This window comes from Sinocyclocheilus anshuiensis, unplaced genomic scaffold (assembly GCF_001515605.1).
Source record: "Sinocyclocheilus anshuiensis isolate Anshui unplaced genomic scaffold, SAMN03320099.WGS_v1.1 scaffold1151, whole genome shotgun sequence".
In the NCBI taxonomy this organism is placed as follows: domain Eukaryota; kingdom Metazoa; phylum Chordata; class Actinopteri; order Cypriniformes; family Cyprinidae; genus Sinocyclocheilus; species Sinocyclocheilus anshuiensis.
Window position 1 is genome coordinate 618,580 of NW_015548202.1, and position 295 is coordinate 618,874.

The following is a 295-nucleotide window of genomic DNA, read 5'->3' on the forward strand; positions in this document are numbered from 1 at the left end:
TATATATATATATATGGTGTTTCATCTGACAAGCTTCAAATGATTTATTCGTCTTGATCCAATGGCTTGTGACCCTCTTTTTCTGCTCTTATATGGATTAAAACAAATTAAAATTTGTTATGTTAAATTAAAACTAAAAACAATTTTGTGCAGTTTGAACAGTGATGAAAGTCAAGTCAAGTCTGCTTTATTGTCAATTCTTCCACATGTACAGCACACACACAGAGAATTGAAATTGCGTTACTCTCAGACCCTTGGTGCATACAGATAACACTAACAGTAGAACATAAATACA